The sequence below is a fragment of the Myodes glareolus genome, chromosome 1 (genome assembly GCF_982192425.1).
Source record: "Myodes glareolus chromosome 1, mMyoGla1.1, whole genome shotgun sequence".
Taxonomy (NCBI): Eukaryota; Metazoa; Chordata; class Mammalia; order Rodentia; family Cricetidae; genus Myodes; species Myodes glareolus.
In genome coordinates, this window is record NC_142026.1 from 69633314 (window position 1) to 69644888 (window position 11575).

At 43.2% G+C, this 11575-nt stretch overlaps 2 pseudogenes; both read right to left on the minus strand.

Moving 5' to 3' along the window:
• Nucleotides 1-2152: 2152 nt before the first annotated feature.
• Nucleotides 2153-2350, minus strand: LOC148123436 (Nuclear RNase P; annotated as a pseudogene).
• Nucleotides 2351-5431: 3081 nt separating this feature from the next.
• On the minus strand, nucleotides 5432-6402 carry LOC148123437 (MICOS complex subunit Mic27 pseudogene; annotated as a pseudogene).
• Between the last annotated feature and the right edge of the window lie 5173 nt (nucleotides 6403-11575).

Consider the following 11575-nt stretch of genomic DNA (forward strand, 5'->3'; position numbering starts at 1 on the left):
CCTCCAGAAGTTCCTTTATTGTATAAGATCGTTTTGGCTATCCTGGGTTTTTTGTTTTTCCATATAAAGTTGATTATTTTTCTCTCAAGGTCTGTGAAGAATTTTGATGGGATTTTGATGGGGATTGCATTGAATCTATAGATTGCTTTTGGTAGAATTGCCTTTTTTACTGTGTTGATTCTCCCTATCCAAGAACAGGGGAGGTCTTTCCATTTTCTGGTATCCTCCTCAATTTCTTTCTTCAAAGACTTAAAGTTCTCGTCAAATAGGTCTTTCACTTCCTTGGTTAGAGTTATCCCAAGATATTTTATGCTATTTGTGGCTATCATGAGAGGTGATGTTTCTCTGATTTTCCTCTGTGCTTCTTTATCCTTTGTGTATAGGAGGGCAACTGCGGGGGGCCATCCTGACCAGCAGGAATGAACGCCACCAAAACGAGAATTCCTTCCCTGGTCACATCTTTATTTGGAGCATTCCCTTGAGGAAAATTGGGGGAAGGGAAGATAGAGCAGGGACGAGAGAAAGCTTAGAGAGAGAGCGTTGGGCCCCGAGGCAGCTGCTTTTAAGCGGTGGAGAGGCTTGAACGCTGTCCTGATTGGTTAATGCCATTCTGCTGTTCTGAGCATGTGCAAGCAAGGGTACAGGCAAGGGTGCTCAGCCCCACGTGGCTGAGCCAGGTATACCTCCAAACTGCAGGACCACCTGTGCCTCCAGGTGGCTCCCAACATCTCCCTCTTCTCTTGTTAATAAGAGCAATAAGGCAAAATTATTCTTCAATCTGGTCCCCACCTCATGATGTGTGGACCGATTAAAGAAAAGAAAAGCAAGACACACCCTTCCCGTGCAATGGGACAACTACTTCCCTGGGAGTGCTAGGGCTGTGTCTGCACACCCTCTGCCTATGCATACCTTCCTCCATGCTTTGTGGGACTATCTGGTCCCTAGAGGGTACAAAGGCTATGCATGGCTAATTGTCTATGAGCTCTTTTGAAGCTGAGAGTCAAACTTGGGGTGAGGAGACACATTCCAAGCCTGTGTTATAAAGACCTTGTCCCACCTCACTTGGGCTAGCAGGTAGCACACCAATCAAAGACATACAGCACTTCCACCTAGACATAGCATGCCAAGAATATCTCTGCTCCCACCCATTCCTAAGGAAGGAAAAGGCAAAATAGAGTCAGTCAGAAAATTGTTAAGAGATAAGAGGTTGCACAGGGTGCTGCTCAAGTCGATGGTGTGAAACAGCTGCTCTTGGCACCGCCCAGAGGGTCATCACTGCTGCCTCCGCACGAATCTTCCACAGCAGGACACTCAGCATCCACTGGGTCATCTTCTTCTTCTTTATTTCCCTTGTCAGTCTTGCTGGCATCCAGATGTATGTCAGCATTCCTAGAAAAACATAAACAAAACTCTCCTCCCAAATTAACATTTAAGAGTACTAAAAACTCTCAGTGTAAAAATTCAGCACAATCAGTACTGGAAGTAGGCTGGTTTTGAACTTAGAGACCTATAGGTCTCTGCTCCAAAGAGCAAATCTTGTTTGCCTGTACCAGCAAAATTTTGAATTAAAAATTAAGTGTAAAGAATGCAAGAGAAATCCTTTCTCTGGGGGAAGCTGTCACTGGTAGTGTAGTCCCCCTCTTATGTCTAAAAACCAAAGCAGTTGTCACTGGGAATTGAACTCAGGACCTTTGGAAGAGCAGTCAGTGCTCTTAACCTCTGAGCCATCTCTCCAGCTCCCCTATTCAGATGAAAAAACCTCTAGGTAGCATTGTTTATCTCACCCGGTGCCTCAGGCAAAAGGTCCGCCTATGTTACCTAGGATACGGTAACCAGGTAAACACGCCTTTATTATGATAATCACGACCAGTTCTTTGAGGGAGAGTGGGCGTAGACCATCGATCATCTGACTACTTCCTGCTGACAAAGGGGCAATGTTTGGGGGATAAATGTTTTTATCTGACTGAATTTTTGGCGACAAATGTTTTTATCTGACTGAATTCTTGGCGGCTGTGGCTGAGCGGCAGCGGCAGCAGCAGACAGTGGCGGTTGCCCCGCCTCTGAGGCCCATTGTGGCGCGCTCCGCATGGCCCAAAGGCATGGCTCCTCCCCGGGCCGTGCGCGGGCTCTCCGGTTTATCCTGTATCTGCAAACTGTGCACCCTGCCTCGCCTCAGGCAATGAACTCGCACCGCAGGCCGTGAGTCTTTTCCAAGCTCCGGCAAGGGGGGGCATCCGCCCACCCATGGAGGGGCTTCTCCTGCCCGGTCTGCCCGAGCGCGGAGCCCGTTCTCTGGGAACTCATCTCCGCCCGCCCATGTTGCTATGGAAACACAGTTCAGAGTTTGGCCCCTCTCCGTCTTTAGGTCTTTAGCGGCGCTGCCACGCAGCTTCCGCCTCTGCCTCCTGAGTGCTGGGATTAAAGGCGTGCGCCACCACCGCTGGCTACTTCCTCAAACAAAGTTCAAGTTTTCTGTACGTGAGAGCCAGAGGCTGAGCTCTCTTAACAAAATTAGGCGAAAATCACCTCAAAAGCTCTGTGGCTCTTTAAGAATAGGGAAGGCAGTCTTCGAACTCGATCAAGCCCGCCTCCCTACGAGACTGTTGCCCCGGTCTCTAACAGCGAGTACGCAGGTGGACGGAAAGGGAGCGGAAGCCGCGGTCTCCCGTACCCCATCGTCCTCATAGTCCCGCCTTAGTTACCTCGCCTTTTTTGCTGCTGTTCACATTCCTCCTGCACTGAACTTAAGGGATTTTTCTTCCCCGTTGCTTTCTGTACCTTCTTTCAGATACCTTAACTTTGATTTTTTTTGTATTTTCTTTTCTTTTTAGGCCTATCCTTTTTACATTTCTTTTCCTCCCCTTTCTGGAGGAATTCAACTGACGTCACTCACCGCTCCACGTTTTCAGAGTTCTGAAATTCACGGCTCTCTGTGTCCTGGTGTCTGATTTCAGCTTTTTCTCCCCGGGCTTTCAGCACGTTGCTGGGCACTTCCTTCTCAGGGTCCCCCGGCGTAGTTGTCAGGGTCCCTCAGCGTCCCGGGGTTTCGAGCACCAGTTGCGGGGGGGCCATCCTGACCAGCAGGAATGAACGCCACCAAAACGAGAATTCCTTCCCTGGTCACATCTTTATTTGGAGCATTCCCTTGAGGAAAATTGGGGGAAGGGAAGATAGAGCAGGGACGAGAGAAAGCTTAGAGAGAGAGCGTTGGGCCCCGAGGCAGCTGCTTTTAAGCGGTGGAGAGGCTTGAATGCTGTCCTGATTGGTTAATGCCATTCTGCTGTTCTGAGCATGTGCAAGCAAGGGTACAGGCAAGGGTGCTCAGCCCCACGTGGCTGAGCCAGGTATACCTCCAAACTGCAGGACCACCTGTGCCTCCAGGTGGCTCCCAACAGGCAACTGATTTTTTTGGAGTTGATCTTGTATCCTGCCACATTACTAAAGGTGTTTATCAGCTGTAAGAGTTCTTTGGTAGAGTTTTTGGGGTCGCTTATGTACACTATCATATCATCTGCAAATAATGAAAGTTTAACTTCATCCTTTCCAATTCAAATTCCCTTGATCTCCTTATGTTGTCTTATTGCTATTGCTAGAACTTCAAGCACTATATTGAAGAGGTATGGAGAGAGTGGACAGCCTTGTCGTGTTCCTGATTTTAGTGGAAAGGCTTTGAGTTTCTCTCCATTCAATTTGATGGTAGCTGTTGGCTTGCTGTATATTGCTTTTATTATATTTAGGTATGATCCTTGTATCCCTAGTCTCTCCAACACCTTTATCATAAATGGGTGTTGAATTTTGTCAAATGCTGTTTCAGCATCCAATGAAATGATCATATGTTTTTTTTCTTTGGTTTAATTATATGATGGATTACATTGATAGATGTGCGTATGTTGAACCAGCCCTGCATCTCTGGGATGAAGCCTACTTGATCATAATGGATAATTTTTCTAATGTGTTCTTGGATTCGGTTTGCCAGTATTTTATTGAGAATTTTTGTGTCGATGTTCATGAGTGAGATTGGCCTGTAATTCTCTTTCTTGGTTGTGTCTTTGTGTGGTTTTGGTATCAGGGTAGCTGTAGCTTCATAAAAGGAGTTTGGCAATTTCTCTTCTGTTTCTATATTGTGGAATACATTAAGGAGTATAGGCATTAGCTCTTCCTGGAATTTCTGGTAGAATTCTGCATTGAAACCATCTGGTCCTGGGCTTTTTGGTAGGGAGATTTTTGATCTCCCTACCAAATTCTTCTAATTTTGAAGAATTAGAAGCTTCTAATTCTTCACGACTAACAGGTCTATTTAGATTGTTCACATGTTCTTGGTTCAACTTTGGTATATGGTACTTACCTAAAAAAATGTCCATTTCTTTTACATTTTCCAACTTTGTGGCATATAAACTTTCTTAGTAAGATCTGATGATTCTCTGAATTTCCTCTGTGTCTGTGGTTATGTCCCCCTTTCCATTTCTGATCTTATTAATTTACATGTTCTCTCTCTGCCATTTGATTAGTTTCGATAGGGATTTGTCTATCTTGTTGTTTTTCTCCAAGAACCAACTTTTTGTTTCATTGATTCTTTGGATTGTTTTCTGTGTTTCTATTTTGTTGATTTCAGCCCTCAGTTTGATTATTTCCAGTCTTCTACTCCTCCTGGGTGAATCAGCTTCTTTTTTTTCTAGATCTTTCAAGTGTGCTGTTAAGTCTCCAATGTGTGCTTTCTCATTTTTCTTTAATTGGGCACTTAGTGCTATGAACTTTCCTCTTAGCACTGCTTTCATTGTGTCCCATAGGTTTGAGTATGTTGTGTCTTTCTTTTCACTAAATTCAAGGAAGACTTTAATTTCTTTCTTTATTTCTTCCTTCACCCAGGGGTGATTTAATAGTTGACAGTTCAACTTCCATGAGTTTGTTGACTTCCTGGGGGTAGCATTGTTGTTGAATTCTATCACCAATATCCATGGTGATCTGACAAGACACAGGTGGTTACTAATATTTTTTTGTATCTGTGGAAGTTTGCTTTTTTACCAAGTATGTGGTCAATTTTTGAGAAGGTTCCATGGGCAGCAGAGAAGAAGGTATATTCTTTCCTCTTTTGGTCGAATGTTCTATAGATGTCTTTTTTTTGCCATAAAATATGGATATTTTATTTCAGCTCTGGGGAAAAAAACCACATCCTTCTATCTGCCACTCTAAGTTAACTGAGAATAAACTGGGAAAACTGAAGCAGATTCACATGTATAAATATGTATATTTGCATATGCATATTTTCATATTTTAGTCTTACTGACATTTATATCTTCACCTTTATTTTGCTTTCTAATAAATTCTCTTACAAGTCATAATATATACTCCTAGTACTTCTACTTCAGTTGCCTCATTAATCTCTTAATATTACTTGTGTTGTATTCATTAATTTGTGTTTTAACCACTTGCATCATTGGCCAAACTGTTTATTTGGAATTAAACATGGAAATATGTCTAGTCATGTTGTCAGTTACCCATCCATTACATGATCTTTCACCATCGTTTCCCACTTGGTACATCTTGCGGATCTCTCCGCAGGCTCCCACTGTAGTCCATTTCAGCTTCTGGTGCTGTACATACCTTTATCTTCTGGATGAGACTGCCCGTGATCCATGAGGTTGGGGTCAAGTAGAAACTGTATAATGCCTGCAGTAGATTCCGATTTAACCTTTGTTGCAGAGGCAAGTTCTTTTGGAAAAGACACTGAATGTTTCGAGTCAGGAGTTTTGGCATGTATTTCATCAGACATTCCTACCTTAGTTCCTTCCTTTGGTTCAGGGAGTGATTCTTTTTCACTGCTTTTTGTCCACAATGACTTAATGGCTTGATAAATTTGCTGGCTTGTAGTATATGCCTTTTTCCCTGTTAACTTTGCAATTATTACTGACTGAGCTGGATAACAAACAGTTGCTCCTAATGAGGCCAATCCTAGTGGATAAGCAATCTTCTTAAACCTAGAACCTTTTCTTGCTGTGACCAAACCTGCCAGTCCTGAAGCTGTAATCACTCCCAGTTTGGGAAAAAAATCTTGAGGAGGATTCTTCAGATAGACATATGCATCTTTACCAAACTGTACTGTATCCACTATCCCATTCTTCATAAAGATATAAACACCCTTCCACCAGCCAACATAACGAACAGTTGTAGTATGGATTGATGCAAAGCCCATTTGTAAATAACCAGGCTGTTCTTCAACATATTTAGAATGGAGAGGTGGTGCAGTATATATGGGGAGCTGTTCTGGTCTTACTAGCTGCTTTTTGGGTTCCTCTTCTTTGGCCAGATGTACATTTACAGATGTATATATCAGACCTGCAGGCATGGTTGTCAACTTTCTCATCCTAAAAGCCGCCATACCTATGACCCTCTCGGCTCCTTTTTTTTTTTCCCTATAGATGTCTTTTAAGTCCATTTGATTCAATACTTCCAATAATTCTCTCATTTCTCTGTTGGGTTTCTGTCTGATTGATCTGTTCATTGGTGAGAGAGATGTGTTGAAGTCTCCTACTATTAGTGTGTGTGGTTTGATGACTGCCTTAAGTTCTAGAAGTGTTTCTTTTACATAAGTGGGTGCCTTTATATTAGGGGCATAGAAATTCAGGATTGAGACTTCCTCCTGATGAATTGTTCCTGTTATGAGTATGAAATGTCCATCTCTATCTCTTCTGATAGATTTTAGTTTGAAGTCAATTTTGTTAGATATTAGAATGGCCACACTTGCTTGTTTCTTAGGTCCGTTTTCTTGGAAAACCTTTTCCCAGCCCTTTACTCTGAGTAGATGTCTGTCTTTGTGGTTGAGGTGTGTTTCTTGTAAACAGCAGAATGTTGGATCCTGTTTTCGTATCCAATCTCTAAGTCTGTGCCTTTTTATAGGTGAATTTAGTCCACTGATATTAAGTGATATTAATGACCAGTGGTTGTTGACTCCGTTTTTTTTTTTTTTTTGAGGTGGTGGAGTGGATGTTTTTCCCTTCTTTGAGTTTTGCTTGTGAAGGGTTGCTAGATGTCTGAGTTATTGTAGGCAGTGTTAGGGATGTTGGATTCCTTGTGTTGTGATTTGCCTTCTAATACTTTCTGTAAGTCTGGATTTGTAGCTACATATTGTTTAAATTTGTTTTTATCCTGGAATATTTTGTTTTCTCCGTTGATAGTGAATGATAGCTTGGCTGGGTAAAGTAGTCTGGGCTTGCATCCATGGTCTCTTAGTTTCTGCAGTACCTCTATCCAGGACCTTCTGGCTTTCATGGTTTCCATAGAGAAGTCTGGTGTAAGTCTGATAGATTTACCTTTATAAGTTACTTGATCTTTTTCCTTTGCAGCTCTTAATATTCTCTCTTTAATCTGAATGTTTTGTGTTTTGATTATTATATGGCGAGGGGACTTTTTTTTTGATCCAGCCTATTCGTTGTTCTGTATGCTTCTTGAACCTTCCTAGGGATATCGTTCTTTAGGTTGGGGAAGTTTTCTTCTATAATTTTGTTGAATATATTTTCTGGACCTTTGATCTGCAATTCTTCTCCTTCTTCTACTCCTATTATTCTTAGATTTGGTTTTTTTATTGTGTCCCAGATTTCCTGAATGTTTTGTGAAGAGAATTTGTTGGATTTGCTGTTTTCTTTGGTCAGAGTGTTTAATTTCTCTATGGTGTCCTCAGAGTCTGAGATTCTTTCTTCTATCTCTTGTATTCTGTTGGTTATGCTTGTTTCTGAAGTCTCTGTTCGTTTACCTAGATTTTCCATAGCCAGACGGTCCTCGGCTTGTGATTTCTTCATTGACTCCATTTCAGTTTTCAAATCTTGAACTGTTTCCTTTACCTGTTTGATTGTTTTTTCTTGGTTTCCCAGAATTTCATTTACGGATTTACTCATTTCTTCAAGCCTTTTGGTATATTTCTCTTCCATTTCTTTACTCATTTCCACAATCTTTTTGTTATACTTATCTTCCATTTCTTTATGGCAGATTTTCACCTCCTGTTTAAGTTCCTCTGTTATTTCATAAATATCCGCTTAGAGTCAATTTCTTCTATTTCTTCTGGAGTAGGGTATTCAATTCTTCTCATTTCATGATCCCTGGATTCTGGAGATGTCATGTTGCCTTTCAGGTTGTTGGAGGAATTCTTGCATTAGCGCCTGCCCATCTCCTCCTCTCTGGATGAAACTCCTCAGCACTCTCTGGATAGAACTCCTCAGCACTGCAGCAGGGATAGCTGGTATTTCCAGGACCCAGGAGACAAAAGCGTGGCAGCAGTGGGGGCAGGGAGGGGGTCCCATGGATCACCGAAGACCCTGCTGCAGAAGCTGAGGGGGGAGGGGCTGTGCTCCCTTCTGGGACAGAATGCCCAGGCGAGCACCCACTCACCTCTCTGGATAGAACTTCTCAGTACTGCAGCAGGGCTAGCTGGTGTTTACAGGACCCATGAGACAAAAGGGCGGCAGCAGTGGGGGCAGTGAATGGTCCCGTGGGACACCGAAGACCCTGCTGCAGAAGCTGAGAGGGGAGGGGCTGTGCTTCCTTCGGGGACAGAGAGCCCAGGCGAGCACCCACTCACCTCTGTGGATAGAACTTCTCAGCACTGCAGCAGGGCCAGCTGGTGTTTCCAGGACCCAGGAGACAAAAGGTTGGCAGTAGTGGGGGCAGGAAGGGGTCCCGTGGAACACCGAAGACCCTGCTGCAGAAGCTGAGGGGGGAGGGGCTGTGCTCCCTTCTGGGACAGAACGCCCAGGCGAGCACCCACTCACCTCTCTGGATAGAACTTCTTAGTACTGCAGAAGGGGTAGCTGATGGTTCCAGGACCCAGGAGACCTTTTTTTATTAATTTATAAAAGTTTCCACTTCCGCCCCTCCTCCGAATACCCTCCCATTTCCCCCAATCCCTCTCCTCCTCCCTCTCCAACACTAAGAGCAGTCAGTGTTTCCTGGCCTGTGGGAAGTTCAAGTTCCTCCCCCCTCCCTCCAGGTCTAGGAAGGTGAGCATCCAAACTGACTAGGATCCCAAAAATCCAGAACATGCAGAGGAAACAAGTCCCAGTGCCATTATCAATGACTTCTCAGACAGTCCCCGTGCCAGCCACATTCAGAGAATCCGGCCACATTCAGAGAATCCGGTTTGATCACGTGCTTGTTCAGTCCCAGTTCAACTGGCCTTGTTGAACTCTCATTAGATCAGTCCCCTTGTATCAGTGGGTGAACGCACTCCTCACAGTCCAGCCTTTCTTGTTCATGTTCTCCCTCCTTCTGCTCCTCATTTGGACCTTGGAGGCTCAGTCCAGTGCTACAATGTGGGTCTCTGTCTCAATCTCCATTCATCATCGGGTGAAGGTTCCCTCTGATCCTGCCTTCCTTGCTCGCATTCTCCCTCCTTCTGCTTCTCATTTGGATCTAGGGTTTTAAGTCCAGTGTTCCAATGTGGGTCTCTGTCTCTATCTCCATCCATCTCTAGATGAAGGTTCTATGGTGATATGAAAAATATTCATCAGTATGGTTATGGGCCAAGGCCAGTTCAGGCACCCTCTCCTCTGCTGTCCAGGGAACTATCTGAGGATCTCTCCTTAGGCCTGGGAACCCCTCTAGAATCAAGCCTCTTGTAAACCCTAAAATGGCTCCCAGAGTTTAGATATATACTTCCCTGCTCCCATATCCATCCTCTCTCCCTCCCCCTCCCATTCCCCCAAGCCATCCCCAATCCTCCCCCTCTCCCCACTCCCTAACCATCTTCCCTTACTTCCACCTTCCCACCATCCATGCACCCAAGTTTGCCTGGCAATCTTGTCTACTTCTAATATCCAGGAAGATAAGTATATGGTTTTCTTCAGGTTCACCTTCTTATTTAGCTTTTCTATGATCACGAATTATAGGCTCAAAGACCTTTAACTATGGCTAGAATCCACTTATGAGTGAATACATACCATATTCCTCTTTTTGGGTCTGGGTTACCTTACTCAGTAAAACATTTTCTATTTCCATCCATTTGCATGCAAAATTCAAGATGTCATTGTTTTTTACCACTGAGTAAAACTCTAATGTGTATATGTTCCACACCTTTTTAACCATTCTTCTATTGAGGGGCACCTAGGTTGTTTCCAGGTTCTGGCTATTACAAATAGTGCTGCTATGAACATAGTTGAACAAATGCTTTTGTGGTATGATTGGGCATCTCTTGGGTATATTCCCAAGAGTGGAATTGCTAGGTCCTGAGGGAGGTTGACTCCCAGTTTTCTGAGAAACTGCCACACTGATTTCCACAGTGGCTGCACAAGTTTGCATTCCCATCAACAATGGATGAGTGTTCCCCTCACTCCACATCCTCTCCAGCATAGGCTATCGTTGGTGTTTTTGAGTTTAGCTATTCTGACCAGTGTAAAATGGTATCTCATAGTTGTTTTGATTTGCATTTCCCTGATTGCTAAGGATGTTGAGCATGACCTTAAGTGTCTTTTGGTCATTCGAAGTTCTTCTGTTGTGAATTCTCTGTTCAGATTAGTACCCCCATTTTTTAATTGGGTTAATTAGAGTTTTAGTGTCTAGTTTCTTGAGTTCTTTGTGTATTTTGGAGATCAGTCCTTTGTCTGATGAGGGGTTGGTGAAGATCTTCTCCCAGTTGGAAGGTTGCCTTTTTGTCTTAGTGACAGTGTCCTTTGCTTTACAGAAGCTTCTCAGTTTCAGGAGGACCCATTTATTCATTGATTCTCTTATTGTCTATGCTACTGGGGTTCTACCTAGGAAGTGGTTTCCTGTGCCTATGTCTTGTAGACTACTTCCCACTTTCTCTTCTATCAGGTTCAAAGTGTTCAGGTTAATGTTGATGTCTTTAATCCATTTGGACTTGATTTTTGTGCATGGTGATAGATATGGATCTATTTTCATTCTTCTACAGGTTGACATCCAGTTATGCCAGCACCATTTGCTAAAGATGCTTTCCTTCTTCCATTGCATACCTTTAGCTCCCTTGTCAAAAATCAAGTGTTCATAGGTTTGTGGGTTAATATCCGGGTCTTCTATTCGATTCCATAGGTCGACTTCTCTGTTCTTATGCCAATACCAAGCTGTTTTCAATACTGTAGCACTGTAATAGAGTTTGAAGTCAGGGCTGATTATACCTCCAGAAGTTCCTTTATCATATAAGATTGTTTTGGCTATCCTGGGGTTTTTGTTTTTCCATATAAAGTTGATTATTGTTCTCTCAAGGTCTGTGAAGAATTTTGATGGGATTTTGATGGGGATTGCATTGAATCTATAGATTGCTTTTAGTAGAATTGCCATTTAACTATGTTGATTCTCCCAATCCAAGAGCGGGGGAGTTCTTTCCATTTTCTGATATCATCTTCAATTTCTTTCTTCAAAGACTTAAAGCTCTTGTCCAATAGGTCTTTCACTTCCTTGGTTAGAGTTACCCCAAAATATTTTATGCTATTTGTGGCTATCGTGAAAGGTGAAGATTCTCTGATTTTCCTCTCTGCTTCTTTATCCTTTGTGTATAGGAGGGCAACTGATTTTTTGGAGTTGATCTTGTACCCTGCCACATTATTAAAGGTGTTTATCAGCTGTAAGAGTTCTT